This window comes from Leucopleurus acutus (genome assembly GCF_964270905.1).
Source record: "Leucopleurus acutus genome assembly, chromosome: 16".
Lineage (NCBI taxonomy): Eukaryota > Metazoa > Chordata > Mammalia > Artiodactyla > Delphinidae > Leucopleurus > Leucopleurus acutus.
The window spans coordinates 28,003,759-28,019,576 of NC_139158.1; the positions used below are offsets into that span (position 1 = coordinate 28,003,759).

At 43.0% G+C, this 15,818-nt stretch overlaps 1 protein-coding gene across 2 annotated transcripts in view; it reads right to left on the reverse strand.

The window, feature by feature from the left end:
• SHISA9 (shisa family member 9) overlaps positions 1-15,818 on the reverse strand; it is a gene marked incomplete at both ends in the record, with an annotated part of 289,723 nt that overhangs the window by 151,005 nt on the left and 122,900 nt on the right. The window lies entirely within an intron of this gene.

Consider the following 15,818-nt stretch of genomic DNA (forward strand, 5'->3'; position numbering starts at 1 on the left):
TGATGGTCCAATGAGGATGCATTTTAAATGCTCGACATAAGGTCTGGGACATGGTAACTTCTCAGTGCATTTTAGCTATTTTATTATTAAACATTCGTAGTAGTATTAAACCCATAGGGTTGTGTGAGCCTCAAGAGAGATACAGGGGATAAAGTATCTAGCACAGATCCTGGCACTTAGGAGGTACTCAGTATATGGTTATTTCTTGTCACTTTTTCTAGATCTCCCTATTGGGGATCTTCTGCATTTTACCCTTTTTCTGAAGGGCAGAACCATTATGCAGTAAACATCCAGGCACCCTCCAGAAAGCCACTATCACAAAGCTAATTTCCCATGCCCTGGGCAAGCGGACAGACTGCAAAGTTCTCTCTGTTGCAAGAGAGAGAACCTTCTCTCTAAGCAAGTTTCTTGAAAATAAAAGCTGCATATCTGCCACAAATTGGAGGTGGATAAGTCCCAACGTTGGAAGCCACAGCTGGAGGCTCTGGCCCTGGTCCCACAGGCTCCAAGAAGTTTCTCTGATTTTGCCCACAATGGATAAGGTGCCCTGGACTGACGGTCTGGTTGATGGAGGCACAGGCAGCTTGCTGGCCCGTGGCAGGGAATGAGCTGGCTCCCTTCTTCCCACTATGGACAGAAGGGGCAGAGAAGGACTGAAGAAAGCTCTCAGGAAAGTGCCAGAGTACATCTCGAAACACTGGCCCCACAGACATTAAATCAAGGCAAGCATGAAGAGCTGGGAGTTGGGGGGATCCTCGTGGATTAAGCTTGTAGCCCTCCTCGGTTTATCTTTGGAGAAAATACCCAGCCAGACCCACTGGAGAGAGAACATGCACTCGCCATCATCTTCAACATTAATACTGGTTTGGGGTTTTTTTTCTGGACACAGTAGTATGTGAGGATTCTATGGGTATAGAATGTACAGGGTATAATGGGAACCCAGAGCAAGAGAGGCTAATCTACCCTAGAGGTTCCAGGGAGACATCTTGGAAGAAATGATGTTGTAACTGGAGCATGAAGGAGGAGTGGCAATTAGCCAGGTGATGTAGAGGTGTGTGTTTTAGGCAGAGGAAATGGTGCTATCAAAGACTTAAAGGTAGAAGAAAGACTGAAATGTCTAAGGAACTGAAAGAGGTTCGTGATGGCTGGATTTAAAAGTGTGGAGGAAGGGGGAAGTGAAAAGAAGTCAAAACAGACCAGAGCCAGATCATACAGGGTGTTGTAGGCTATGGAAAGTTTAACTTTCCTTGTTAGAGCAATGGGGAGCCATGGAGGGCTTTAGGCAGGAGGAGGCTCAGTTAAATTCCCTTTTATGAAGTGTGCCCTGGCTGCTTCATAGGGAATATTGGTTCTCTCAATAACTTACTGTGTGATTATAGGTTATTCCCACCTTCTCTGAGCTCTTTTCTGGAAGATGAGGAAAGAGGATTGATGATATGAAATTATAGCAAGAATCCATCCTGGCTCCCCCCGCATTGCAGGCCCAAGAAATGCTGTGTGTCACATAGCCCTCAAACCATCTGGAAACTCTACTCTCTGGGACTCTGGATCCCATATCCAGAATGCCTCTCACACTTAGAAGCAGGTCAAAAATCATTGGTCAAACCAACAAGGACCTACTGTGTAGCACAGGGGACTATACTCATAACCCTGTAATAACCTATAATGGAAAAGAATCTTAAAATATATATATATATCTGTATCACTCTGCAGTATAACTGAAACTAACACAACATTGTAAATCAACTACATTTCAATAAAAATATTGTAAAAAATCCTTTGCCAGCCCAGTAGGATCTGAATCTAGGTTCAGAAAATACAGCCTCCCTCAAAAAGGGTCCCTTCTATTGCTCAAACACACTGTGGTTCTCCATTCACCTTGCATGCAGCAAGGCTCTGTACAATACACAGGCACAGAGGAAAACTTGCCTCTTCCCAGGAACGGGGAGGGGGGAGCAGATATCTGTCTTGCATCAGCATCACCTCTGGACCACAGCTTCTTGCTGCTGTCTGATTAATATGCTGCTGCACTTGGAGAAAATTAATGGGTTTTGATGGTTATTTGGAGCTTGCTCAATTCCACTGTGAGAGAGTTACAAATTTAAACAAACACTGACAGAGACTAAATCTGTGCTCTGCACACTTGTCAGAAGGTCTGACTTAATAGGCCTGATGGTCTTGAAATTCGGATTGAATTCGTAACAGTGACGTGGCTGGCTTATCAGGGAAGACAAGCCGCAGCTGGGGAAATGACCAGCCCCTTCCTTTCCAGGCACCTCGTGGCCTCTTCCAGGGGGCGCATCCACACAAAAGTTCCCCACTCACTCTATCCTATTATCCGGCTTTATCTTCTTCACAGGACTTATCTGGGTCTAAAATTACCTAGCTTGCGTCTTTGTTTACTGATTTATCATCTGTAGACGGAAGCCCTGCAGGACAATTACTGCTCACCATTGTCACCCCAGCATTTTCAATGGAGCCCGGCACATAGTAGACACTCAATAAATATTTGTTGAGTGAACAAATAAGCGAACAGACTTTCATTAGTCATGTCATATCCATGGACCATCTATATTATTTAAGCTGAGACAGTATGGTGTAATGGTGAGTGGTAGAGGAACTGGAGGCAGAATGCATTGAAATCCTTGCTCTGCCATTAACCCTGTCCCTGGGCAAACTACTTATCTGGCTGCACCTGTAAAATGGGTTAATCACCCACTTTCACAGTGAGCATTCAATGAGATGACACGTAAGGCACTTAGAACAGCACCTACCAAGTAGCCAATCCACGTTCACTATTATAAACTTCTTTGTATATTGACTCACAATTTTGACTTAAGTACATTTGTAAGACTTTACATTGCTCCCACTAATAATAACAAACATGTGGACTCTCAATCACAACCCTGAGGCAGGTACTATTATTATCTCCATCTTACAGATCAGGAAACTGAGGCACAAGGAACTAGCATGAGGTCACAGAGATAGAAACTGCAGAGCAGGGATTCAAACAGGTAGAATCTATGTGCTTAACTACCAACTGGTGTGCCCCGTGGAATACTCACACGGCTTTTTAAATAGAGACTGTAAGTATCAATGTAAATATTCATTTTTATTTGACTCTTTATGGTGGAAAAAATTAAACATGCCAAAAGTGGAGAGAATGATATTTTTAAAAGGTTTTAAGTGATCATGAGGCTACCACCATAGAATCAGCCTGAGAAACACCAGTGGGTCATTCATCACACGCTGGAAAACTGCAGAGCTTCATTTAATCCTCCCAACATCATAACAAGGACCCCGCTCACCTCCGGACCTTCATATAAACATACTGTTGCCTCCACCTGGAATCCTCCTGTAACCCCTTCCTCTGCCTCATCTTGCTTACTTTCAGGTCTCAGCCCCATAGCTTCCTCGGGACACCTTCCCTTTTAGTCTTCTCCTTGCATTGAAACCACAGACCTTATATTGAAGTCATTGGTCCAATACCCCTAGTCCCTGAGGTCTATATCTTTTCCATTCACTCCCACACAGCCAGCACCTACGTCAGTGCTGGCACTTAAAAGACACTCAGTAAACGTATGTTGTGTTAAAGTCATCATTTTAACCAAGGTTCATAGAGGTTCAGTAATGTGCCCAAGGTCAGACAGCCAGTAGACAGCAGGGCTGGGATTCCAACCCGTGTCTTTCTGGATCCAAGTTCTTCCTGCCGCCCAGATATCCACAGTGCCACGTGGATTTGACTGTCGCTTGTCACACATCAGGAACTAAATTAGGCTTCCTCTAGGACCCCTGCCTTCAACAGGGTTTTCAGAGTCCACCTCATGAAACAGATCACAGGTTGAGTCTGCAAAATCCCTGTGGGTCATTTTCCGAGCAAAATTTAAATAGGGCCCTTTCTACTAGCTTGGGGACCATCAACACCTATTTTTTTGGCCAGACTAAGTTCTGGAGCATGATACAAAAAGAGTAAAGTATTTTCTATTCTAGGAGGAGACACACTAGGTAAACACGTAAGGATGGGGGCGTGAAGGCACAATGAAGTGAAGCAGAGACGCAAGCTATGTGCTGCTGGATCGCAGCGGGACAGAGATGGGTTCCACTGAGAGGGATGCCAAGGGCGCTTCCTGAAGAAGAGAGATTTGAGGCTGGGCCTTGGAGAATCAATCAGTGAAATTTCAATAAGCCTAAGCTAATAAGGCATTCTTAGCAGAGAGAACAGCAGAAGCCCTGAATTGTAATATGCATGGTCCTGGACCATGGGGCACCTGTTCAAGGAGGGATGTGAGGCTGTTGGGACAGTGAGTTCAGCCTGTGGAAGGCTAAGGAGTTTGAACTTCCTGCTGCAAAAAGAGAGATGTCAACTTTGGGGGCTCAGAGAAACAGACACATCTTAAAGTCCAGTACAGGAGTCACAGAGCAACCACAAAAGTCCCCATGGTAAGGAGTGGGTAGCTGTTTACCAAGGCCATTTCTCTTTCCTCCTGGGTGCATAGCTAGACAACATCTCCCAGGCTCCCTTGCAATTGGGCGTGGCCATGTGACTGAGTTCTGGCCAACAGACTATGGATGCAACTGATGGACTCACTTCTGGGTCAGACCCAGTAAATCCTCCCAAGGCATCTTCCATTCCTTTGCCTACATCACCCTCCACCCTCTAATGTCTAGATAATGATGCCCAGGCCAACAATGAAAGCCATATGATGACGCTGGAACTTCCTCCATCATCCTGGGTCCTTGAGTGACTGCATGGAGTAGAGCATCCCATCCCAACCTCCAGTCCCCAGCTGCTGTCCAGGAACACATAACTGGACTTTATTTGAATACAAACTAAATTTCTGTTTTATTAAGCCCCGAGATCCTGGGGTTCGTCTGTTCTGGAAGTTAGTATTACCTTAACCAATATACCCCTTGAGTTAGTTTATTCCATAAATATTCTTTGAACATCAACTATGTGCCAGGGATGCTTCTAGGCATTAGTGATTACAGTGGTGAACAAGGAGAAGGGCACTGCTCTTATGCAACTTTAGTGGGAAGAGACAGACTGCAAATAAGTAAGCAAATAAGATCACGTTAGACCAGGGACTTCCCTGGTGGTCCAGTGGGTAGGACCCCACACTCCCAATGCAGGGGGCCTGGGTTCAATCCCTGGTCAGGGAACCGGATCACGCATGCATGCCGCAACTAAGAAGTCCACATGCCGCAGCTATGAAGTCCGCATCCCACAATTAAAAGATCCCACATGCCACAGCTAAAGGATCCCGCGTGCCGCGACGAAGATCCCGCGTGCCGCAACTAAGGCCGGGCACAGCCAAAGTACATACATACATGCATACATACATACATACATACAATTAAAAAAAAAGATCACGTTAGACCATGATAAGAGCTATAAAGGAAATAAAACAAGATGATGTAACTAGAGAGTAGGGAACAGGGAACTTACCCTAAATAGGGCAGTCACTTCCCTCTGCTTTTTTTTTTTTTGAAACATAAAACCCTGTTTCAGGACCCACAAGCATTCTAGACACTACAGGGACAGAGAACTGCCCAAAGTGGGTGGTTCTCGATCCCCTTCCTCAAAAAACTGAGCATCCAACTCAGTGGAAGTCAAATGATCTTGTCTTGGGAAGACTTTGATGAGAACAACTAAGGCATTCATCACAGAGCCTGGTCAGATGTTTGCAGAGTGTCTATGCTTGGGGAGTTTGGCTCAGCTATATGTTGTCCTATTAATTGCCATTGTATTTCCCATTAATTACAGTCAAAGCAAATCTGCCATTTCATTAATCCTAATACCAGCCCCCAAAGGAATAGATTCTGTCAATGCGCAGAAAGCAACCACAAGCATGGTATTAGAACTCTGCCAAGTAGCAAGAGCCCCTTCTAGATGCTGGTCAATATGAACACGGTTACAGGGTGAGGTGGATGTGACAACTAGCCAAGGCTTCCGGCTTTCTCTACGGCCTGTGTTCAAACTGTGTTCTGTAAGCCTTCCACGCGGCATATCATGGAAGAGCTTAGCAGTCATACCCGTTATTAAAATACAGAAATGCTTCCATACTTATGGGTAACAGCCACTGCCCCAAGAACCCTAAATATCCACCTGATTATCCAGATACCACAATCCTTCTCTCAAAGTCCCCTAGACCTTCTCCCAATCCAGAAACCAAAAGCTCAAGCCAGGCATGAGAAAGCGCTCCAACATCTTGTTGATTGTCTGGTGCTTATGTCATGTAAATATTCTTGATATTACCCCGGGACCTACATCAGAACTCCCGGGGAGTTTGTTCAAATTGCAGATTCCTGAGTCCCACCGAACACATACTGAACTGCAATCTGTGGAGGTGAAGCCCAGCAATTGGTATGTTATCAAGCTTCCTCAACCAGAGTCATGCACTCTAAAAGTTGAGGACTGCTAGTCTGGGTACTGCATTGACGTTTTGCCAAAATGAGGAGAAACCAGGTTCTGCATTCATTCGATCTGATCAGTGATTTTGAAACTTGATCAGAGCCTTCCTTAAAACAAATCCTACACTGAGATTTCAAAGCACAAAATAAATCAGAGCAGAGCTGCATAAAGCCCGTTGCTCGCAAGCCCAAGCTGGGAGGGTAGAGCATGCACCGCAGAAGCCACGCTGGTTCTGACAGGGAACACAACAGCCAAAGAGAGGACGGGGTGTGACAGTGGATGGGGGAGGGGCAGAGCAGAAAGCCAGGGATAGGCCAAGAGCCCAGGGTCTTAAATCTGGATCAGCCATGATGGAGAACTGGAGTGCAAGGCACAAAGGGAGATCAGGTGTGGGACAGAGAGCGGTAAACAGAACAGGCTGGCCAAATAAGCAGGCTCCATTTGCCCAGGGAGGAAATGGTGAGGAAAGGGAACTTCTCTGGGGGGCCCTGCACTGCTCCTGTGGACAGCTACGCAGCTCGGATAAAGTACCACCATCAAGACAGCACACCTAGCTGTGAGCTGTTGGGAGGAGAGGATGTGTGTTTGCTCAAAGCTGCATCCTGGGCACCTAGCCCAGTACGTGCATAGAGTCTGCCCTCAATAACACAGTATTTGTTGGATGATGGGTGGGTGGATGGATGGATGGACAGATGAATGGGTGTATGGATGGGTGTATGGATGGATGGGTAGATGAAGGGCTTTGTATCTGCAACAGGACCCCTGTTACTCACCTCTGAAGGTCGGGGATCACTGGCACCAACACTTGTTCCCCACTCCAAGTGCCAGAAAAGTCAGGTTTGCTCTAGAGAAAAAAGACTTGCTCTAAAGAAAAAAGCTCAGTAGGGAACCTTAAGACAACGTTTGCTTATGAGTCTTTAAAAATCATATTCACTTGCACCAAAAATCTACCTTGCACCAAAAATCTACCTAAGAGTCCTCAGACCTTAGGGTGATAGGAAGAAGGAAAAGAAGCTTTTCTTTACTGAGTGACTCTTCAATAGTTTAAATTCAAAAATTCTATTGGGATGTTTTATACATCAGACACTACGTAAGGCACTGGTGATCAACCAGGGGAAAAAATAGGCCAGAGTTCTCTCTCTTGAAGTTGGTATTCTAATGAAGGAGTCAGGCCATAAACATGAAAACATGCAAATGAATGAGATCATTTGGAAGGTGATCAACGCTATTAAAAAAATTTTAATAGGGATATGCAAAAGAAAGAGACTAGCAGGGCAGGAAGCTTTTCAGAAGAGGAGACCCCTTGCAGAAATGGCATTTGAGCTGAAATTGGAATGACAAGAAGACGGTCATGCAAACATTAGAGAGAATAGCACACCAGACAGCAGGGGTAACAACCAGTGCAAAGGCCTGGGGTGGGGACAAGTGTCACATGTTTGAGGAACAGAAAGGAGGCCAGCGTGAATGGAACTGAGCCATAAAGGCAGAGGCAGATGAGCAAGGAAAAGAGGCAGAGATCAGATCAAGCACAGTGAGGGTGGTGCAGGTAGGTGGTTTGACGATCTGATTGGGTTCTGAAGGACAATTATGACTGCTGTGTGGCAAACAGACGGCAAAAGGAGCCAGGGTGGAATCGGGAAACCAGGTAGGAGGCGATGGCAGTCCACCAGCAGAGAGATGACTGGGGCCAAGATGGTGCCGAGAAGCAGAGAGTCAGGACACATTAGGGAGGTGGAATTGACAGGACTCAAAAGAGAAAGGAAATTAAGGAATGATGAGGAATGGCTTCTCATCCCCACTTTTCAGATAAGGAAACTGAGGTCCAGGTCACACAGCTGGAAGCTATCAGGACCGGGATCTGAAACCAGGTCTGTGTGGCTCCAGAGCCCCCATGTTCTTTCCAATCGTCCTTCTTTATATGGAGCTCTTGTTCTTGTGGTCATTGCCAAAGAACAGGTGTGTGGGGTTTGTGCATTCCCTGTACGCCAACTGCTCCTCATTTGGGGAGGAAAAATAAACCTCGCGCTAGTTAATGCCACTCTGCTTACTGACTTAGGCAAATGCCTGGCAGCTCCTATTCATCTTCCAAAGGGTAATGTAATAAGGGCCTGGATTATGCTGTAGCCTTCTCTGGGCTCTGAATATGCCACCCTCCTTAATCTCACAGTGTCCTCTAAGAGGTATAGAAATAAACAAACTCATGGCATTGACACATTGGCCAGGCATGTCTTTTTCCATATATGGAAGCTGGAGGTAGACGCATGGAAAGAGCTGGAGACAGAGGCTCTCGAATAGCCTTATGACCCTGGGCAAGTCACTTGGCCTCTCTGAGCCTTCAAGTTACTCCCCTGAAAAAATGGGATAATATCCCTGGCCTTTCAATCACGGAAAGTTCAAGTAGAAACATATAGGACATCCTATGTCATTTGTGAACTGAAACGTGCAATGTTAGGATGAATATTATGAATTGTTTAGTATTAAATGAGGGAATGAGGTAGGGGCAGCCGCTGAGTGATTAAATAAATATTTATTGGCCCTCTACTCTATGCCAGACACTAGTAATTCAGTGGTGGGTTGAGTTGACATGACAGTGGTCTCTGACTCTGTGAAGCTTATAGTCTAGTTGGAGAGAGAATTAACAAATGATCACCTTTGCAAATATTCAATGTCACTGTTAGTACATATGTTTAAAGAAACATGCAGGGTGATAGTAAAGCTCAGAGAGGGTGTCCCAAGAAAAATGACTGAGCTGAATTCATTTCAATGCAAGGATGCATTGAAATGAACTATGAGATGGGCAATATGGAGAAGGATGAAAGCATGACAGTCAGTTGGAAGAGCATGTGCAAAGGTCCTGTGGCAAAAAGGAATATGTGGCACATTGGAAGACATGAAAAAAGCCAGGGGTAGCTGGCACAGAGTGAACTAGAATGAGAGGACTACAAGATAAGGCTAGAGTGATGGCAGGGGCTTCCTTGCACAAGACCTTGTAGAACACAATATGTTATCCTAGGTGCTCTGAAGGAAATGGAAGAAAGGGACAGAGATGAAGAAGAGAAGGCAAATTACAAATGATTAAACAGACTAGTGTATTACAATGTGGAAGTTTTAATAAGGAGTTGGAATAAGGATAGTGTGGGAGCACAAAGAAGGGGTCTCTGATCCAACTGCAAGTATAATGGGGGTAGAATGAGGAGGAAGACTGAAAGAGGCTGACACCTGAGTTCTTAATTGGAGGATATTTGGAAGTTAGAGAGATAGTTGAGGCAGGAAAGGGTATTCAGGCAGACGGAACCACGCAGGCAAAATACAGCATTGCAGGATACATGGAGGAACCTGCATATAGTTCATTAGGATGAGGATCGAGGGGCCACAGGAGCAAAGAAAGAGACTGGCGATGTAGTCAGGGCCCAGATTTTGAACGACCATTGATGTTTATGAAGTACTCTACTATATGAGGAAGTTCAGTTTGGGGGAATGTTTAAGACATTTGAGAGAAGTCAGTGAAAAAAACAGACATATGTGCCTACAAAGATCTAGGGTCAAGATAGAGAAAGGCTGGAAGTGAAAAGACCAGTTAGGAGGTTACTTCTGGAGTCCAGGCAAGATACAGGGCATGGAACCATGGGGATAACAGTGCGGATGAGAGGAGACGCTGGCCAGCAGAGACCCCGGAGTTTGAGCTCCCGGCTTGATTCTTTGCCCAATCTCCTATGAGAAGAGTTTATCTCTGCCCCATTCTCTCACCAGCACATTCTGCCCAGAACCTTAGCTTTCAAGGCTCTCTAAGCTACCACTTGCATCCTCCCTTGCTGCTGTCCACCCCCCAATCTTGGTCAGATGCTCTGCAAAACCAACACTGCTGATGCCTGTTATGTAACACTGTTGTTTCTATCTTATGAGAACTAAGGGGAAAAAAAGTCTGCCTGACAAGTGATTTTGTATGTAAAAAACAATCTGCCAGAGGCTTGGGAAAATGTACCTGAAGTTCCTGTACACAGTGCAGGCACACCTGCTTGCCTGACGGCGACTCTAACTCCAGACATCCTGGAAGCAGAACACAATTACACCAGAGAGGCAAAAATTCCCTTTCCCATTTCAGGGCCTCAGACCAACATTTTGAAGTTTAACGTGTGTGTGTGTGTGTGTGTGTGTGTGTGTGTGTGTGTGTGTGTGTGTGTGTGTGTGTGTGTGTGTGTGTGTGTGTGTGTGTGTGCGCGTGTGCGTGTGCGTTTCATTGTTCTCTACTTTCCTTTTTTAAAAAAAAATTGTACTGAGGAAAACGTTTGACTTCTCAACTGCAGAGTGAAAGTAGTAACAGTGGCTGGTGAGAATATAATGAAATAATGCATATAAATAAGGTCTTACGTGATACCTGGCATATAGTAGGCATTCATTAAAGGGGTTTTTGAGCTGCCTTTTTTATTTTAATTTACTTAATTTATTTATTTTTGGCTGTTTTGGGTCTTCGTTGCAGTACGCGGGCTTCTCATTGTAGTGGCTTCTCTTGTTGTGGAGCACGGGCTCTAGGTACGCAGGCTTCAGTAGTTGCGGCACATGGGCTCAGTAGTTGTGGCTCGTGGGCTCAGTAGTTGTGGGATGCCTTTTAGTGAGTGCTTGCTCTGTTGCCAGGCTCTGTGCTAACTGCTTTCCCTGCATTTTAACATTTAATACTGAGGTGCTGTCGGTGGTTCTGAATTGTCTTTGGCAGCGGGCGTTTTTCTCCTAATTCCGGGAAGCTGACTGTGCCGCACCACCAACCGTCTCCCCAGAACCCCTAACCATGACTTTCAGAAGACATAATTTTAAGTCTTTTTAAAAATCACCCTCATTGGTTATAATTTACATACAATTAAATGCACCCACCTTAATTGTACATTTTGATGGCTTTTGACAAATGTATATACCAGTTTACCCACTAAGATATAGAACATTTCTATCATCCTCAAGAGTCCCCTTGGGGGACTTCCCTGGTGGCAGAGTGGTTAAGAATCCACCTGCCAATGCAGGGGACACGGGTTCAAGCCCTGGTCTGGGAAGATCCCCACATGCCACAGAGCAACTAAGCCCGTGCGCCACAACTACTGAGCCTGCACTCTAGAGCCCGTGAGCCACAACTACTGAACCTGCGTGCCATAACTACTGAAGCCTGCGTGCCTAGAGCCCGTGCTCTGCAAGAAGAGAAGCCACTGCAATAAGAAGCCCAGGCACCGCAATGAAGAGCAGCCCCTGCTCGCCACAACTAGAGAAAACCCGCGCTCAGCAACGAAGACCCAACACAGCCAAATAAGAAAAGAGTCCCCTTGGGTTCCATCTTAATAAATCCCCCACTCCTTGGCCACAGAAAAACACTTATTTGCCTTCAGTCACTACAGATTTGATTTGTCAATCCTAGATTTCATATAAAAGTATATATTATGTACTCGTTTATGTCTGCCTTTTATCTCTCATCATAATTTTTTTGGAATTTATCCATATTAATGCACATAGCAGTAATTTATTCATTTTTCTTATTATGTAACATCCCACAAGTAGTTTACTTATTTACTGGTAGATGGACTTTCAGCTTGTTTCCAGTTTAGAGTTATTTTCAATAAAGCCGCTGCTTAGTGTACAAGATTTTGCATGGACATGTTCACATGAATCTTGAATAAATACCAAGGCGTAACACTGATAAGTCATACAGTAAATGCAGACTTAACTTAATTTTAAAACGACCAAAACCTTTTCTGTTGCACCACTTTACACCCTCAATGTATGAGAATTCTACCTGCTCCACTTTTTCACCATCACTTGATATTGTCACTCTTTAATTTAGCCATTCTAATGGGTGATATCTATCTTATTATGGTTTTGGTTTGCCTTTCCCTGATAACTAATGATGTCGGGCATCTTTTCATGTGCTTATCAATCATTTGTATATTCATTTGTGAACTGTCTGTTCAAATCTTTGCCCTTTTAAATATGATAATATTATCAACAAATCCAAGATCTTTATGGTAGAAGTTATTAAAACTGAGACTTACAGGAAGACATAATCAAGCTCAGGATAACACAGTCCAAGGAAATGTTCCCCTTTACCCTAAATTATTGAGATCTTTGGACTGACAGCAATTGACACCATGGGATTCTGGGTGTGGACACACCACAGAGAGGTAGGTAGATTCGTATGGTGGGAAGTATCCGTCTTATTATATCCAACCAACCCCTTATTAGCAGGTTGGCCCCATGGAAGTCACATAACCTCTATAATTCTCATCTCAGTTATCTTCAAAATGCAACCAACCTAAATGTGTTGGGAAGACTGAAGCCACTATACATATCTGTTGCGTAGTAGATCTTCAAGATACAAAGCTTTAAATTCTATCTTAAACATATCAGTTATAGGTTGCCACAATAATGCTGCTTTAAAAACCATCTGCCATACATACCTCCAGTTATAAAATAAGTAAGCCTCGGGGATGTAACATACAGCATACGGTATATGGTCAATAATATTTTAATAACTTTGTATGAGGACAGATTGTTACTAGACTTATTATGGTGATCATTTCATAATGTATGCAAATGTCAAATCACTATGTAATACACCCGAAACTAATGTAATATTGTACATATACTATATTTCAATAAAAAGTAAATAAAAATTTAAAATATACACCTTTAAGTTATAATGTTCCAAATTCAAATACTATCCTACTCTAAATAGAGAGTAATAACTTTAAGTATTATATTTCTAATTTCTCCCTCCATCCTTTATGCTATTGTTTTCATATTCTTATTTTATATATGCTATAAACATATATACAATACATTTCTACTGTATTACTTTGGACAGTATTCTAACAATTAAAATAGGAAAATTAAAGAAAAAAACCATCCCACATGTGAATCACTATAGCGTACACCTGTAACTTATGTAATATTTACACCAACTATACGTCAATTTTTTTTGAAAAACCTCATCCCTCCAAATACTGTAGTTATTTTCAAAATGTGTTTATTTAGCTCTCAAGTCTATGACCAATGACTTAGGTTAAGACATCCAGGCATCCCTTCCTGTTTCCGCTCAGCTCATTCACATGTCTGGGATTGGCTGACTGCTGGCTAATCTAGGATAATCTCAAATGATGTTGCTAGGTGTCCTGGCTATATTTCACATGGCTCTCATCCTCCACCAGGTTAGTCTAGGCATGTTCTCTAGGGAATGGTGGAGGTATAAGAGAGCAAGCAGAAATACACAAAGACTCTTCAGCTCTAGGCTCTAAACTGCTACAGAAGATAGCCTCATCCACCAGAGGGTAGACAGCAGAAGCAAGAAGAACTACAATTTTGCAGCCTGTGGAAGGAAAACCACATTCACAGAAAGACAGACAAAATGAAAAGGCAGAGGACTTTGTACCAGATGAAGGAACAAGATAAAACCCCAGAAAAACAACTAAATGAAGTGGAGATAGGCAACCTTTCAGAAAAAGAATTCAGAATAATGGTAGTGAAGATGATCCAGGACCTCGGAAACAGAATAGAGGCAAAGATCAAGAAGATGCAAGAAATGTTTAAGACCTAGAAGAATTAAAGAACAAACAAACAAAGATGAACAATACAATAACTGAAATGAAAACTACACTAGAAGGAATCAATACCAGAATAACTGAGGCAGAAGAACAGATAAGTGACCTGGAAGACAGAATGGTGGAATTCACTGCTGCAGAAGAGAATAAAGAAAAAAGAATGAAAAGAAATGAAGACACCCTAACAGACCTCTGGGACAACATTAAACACAACAACATTCGCATTATAGGGGTCTCAGAAGGAGGAGAGAGAGAAAAAGGACCCAACAAAATATTTGAAGAGATTATAGTCCAAAACTTCCCTAACATGGGAAAGGAAATAGCCACCCACATCCAGGAAGCAGAGAAAGTCCCAGGCAGGATAAACCAAGGAGAAACACGCCGAGACATATAGTAATCAAACTGACAAAAATTAAAGACACAACAACATTCGCATTATAGGGATCTCAGAAGGAGGAGAGAGAGAAAAAGGACCCAACAAAATATTTGAAGAGATTATAGTCCAAAACTTCCCTAACATGGGAAAGGAAATAGCCACCCACATCCAGGAAGCAGAGAAAGTCCCAGGCAGGATAAACCAAGGAGAAACACGCCGAGACATATAGTAATCAAACTGACAAAAATTAAAGACAAAGAAAAATTATTGAAAAAAACAGGGGAAAAACAACAAACAACATTCAAGGGAACTCCCATAAGGCTAACAGCTGATTTCTCAGCAGAAACTCTACAAGCCAGAAGGGAGTGGCATGATATATTTAAAGTGATGAAAGGGAAGAACCTACAACCAAGATTACTCTACCCAGCAAGGATCTCATTCAGATTTGACAGAGAAATCAAAAGCTTTCCAGACAAGCAACAGCTAAGAGAATTCAGCACCACCAAACCAGCTCTATGACAAATGCTAAAGGAGCTTCTCTAAGTGGGAAACACAAGAGAAGAAAAGGACCTACAAAAACAAACCCGTAACAATTAAGAAAATGGTAATAGGAACATACATATCAATAATTACCTTAAACATGAATGGATTAAATGCTCCAACCAAAAGACACAGGCTGGCTAAATGGATACAAAAACAAGACCCATACATATGCTATCTACAAGACACCCACTTCAGACCTAGAGACACATACAGACTGAAAGTGAGGGGATGGAAAAAGATATTCCATGCAAATGGAAATCAAAAGAAAGCTGGAGTAGCAATCCTCATATAAGATAAAATAGACTTTAAAATAAAGAATGTTACAAGAGACAAGGAAGGACACTACATAATGATCAAGGGATCAATCCAAGAAGAAGATATAACAATTATAAATATATATGCACCCAACATAGGAGCACCTCAATACATAAGGCAACTGCTAACAGCTATAAAAGAGGAAATCGACAGTAACACAATAATAGTGGGGGACTTTAACACCTCACTTACACCAATGGACAGATCATCCAAACAGAAAATTAATAAGGAAACACAAACTTTAAATGACACAACAGACCAGATAGATTTGATATTTGTAGGACATTCCATCCAAAAACAGCAGATTACACTTTCTTCTCAAGTGCACAAGGAGCGTTCTCCAGGATAGATCACATCTTGGGTCAGAAATCAAGCCTCAGTAAATTTAAGAAAATTAAAATCATGTCAAGCAGCTTTTCTGACCACAACGCTATGAGATTTGAAATCAATTACAGAGAAAAGAAAGTAAAAAAAAAAAAACACATGGAGGCTAAAGAATATGTTACTAAATAACCAAGAGATCACTGAAGAAATCAAAGAGGAAATCAGAAAATACCTAGAGACAAATTACAATGAAAGCACAACAATCCAAAACCTATGG